Source organism: Mesoplodon bidens, assembly GCF_964165515.1.
Source record: "Mesoplodon bidens genome assembly, chromosome: 8".
NCBI lineage: Eukaryota > Metazoa > Chordata > Mammalia > Artiodactyla > Ziphiidae > Mesoplodon > Mesoplodon bidens.
Window position 1 is genome coordinate 48,927,422 of NC_138165.1, and position 1,067 is coordinate 48,928,488.

A 1,067-nucleotide genomic window follows, 5' to 3' on the forward strand; every position below is an offset into this window, starting at 1 on the left:
AAGGGCAAAGGAAGGCCTTCTCTACTATTTTATGATAGACCAAAATAAGAGAACAGTTTAATAAAAAGGTCCCTAATTTTATTCCTGGAAGTCTTTGATTATCTCAGTCTTCTGGCCCAAACTGATAGCAAATCAACAAGCAAGAACTTGAAACAATTTCTCATCCTTTTGCACAGTGGGAGTATGGGGCAGCTGGTAGGGTTAGGGAGTTGGGTTTTTTTTTTTCTTCATTTTAGCAGGTATTAATGAAGGTTGTATATAAATTACTTTATTCCCACATCTTCTCAATTGTTTCTTCCCTTTTTAGGCCCTTTTCCTCTCCTACTTGGCAAGAGTTGGCTTTTCATCCAGAGATCTTTTTGCAACCTTTGTTCACTTTTAGCCTGGTGATAATCACCTTGCTGGGTTGAATGACCACATGGACAGTTGTGCCACTGGCTTCTCCTGCTGCACACGTCCAGTGTAGATGATACATTTCTTCCTGTAAACTTGAACTGCTTTGCCAATTTGCTGACCTTTGTAGTGTCCTCACACAACCTGAACGTCATCATCCTTTCAGATGGACATGGGTTGGACATTGTACTTCTGTCTCAGCTCTTTGGAAAGAGGGAAAGACATACTCTTCCTGCGAAAGTGGGAAAGTGAGTTGAAATGCTTTTTTATGGTTCTTGCTCTGGTCACAAGTCACAAAGGGATTGAACTTCATTTTGGCTGTTGCTGCTTCAGTAATGACCACAACAGGGAAGTGAAGATGGAGTTTTCAGAGAAGTTTCTCTAACTGCAATCTCTTCATTTGTTTGAGTGTGCAGTTCTGCCTTTCTAATCTCTGGTCAGCCTTTTGCCTGATCTACTCGGTGTTTTTCCTTTGAAAAGCTGGGATTTATAAGTTTCACACACTTGGAATCCTAGTCAGGCATTTAGTTGCCCCTTTTAAAATTAAGGTTTGGTTTAATCTTTTTTGTTGCTGTTGCTGGTGGTAACTTTCTTTCTAAGTTTAAAGAGGCATGTTTTAGACATATTAGGAAGAGAATGGCCTCTGGAGTCAGACATGTCAGGGTCTGAACCTG

The 1,067-nt window shown here is 40.5% G+C and overlaps 1 pseudogene across 1 annotated transcript; it reads right to left on the minus strand.

Moving 5' to 3' along the window:
- Positions 1–268: 268 nt before the first annotated feature.
- LOC308621388 (large ribosomal subunit protein uL24-like) lies at positions 269–706 on the minus strand (annotated as a pseudogene). The gene has a single exon. The product of its transcript is annotated as a large ribosomal subunit protein uL24-like (transcript).
- Positions 707–1,067: the final 361 nt, after the last annotated feature.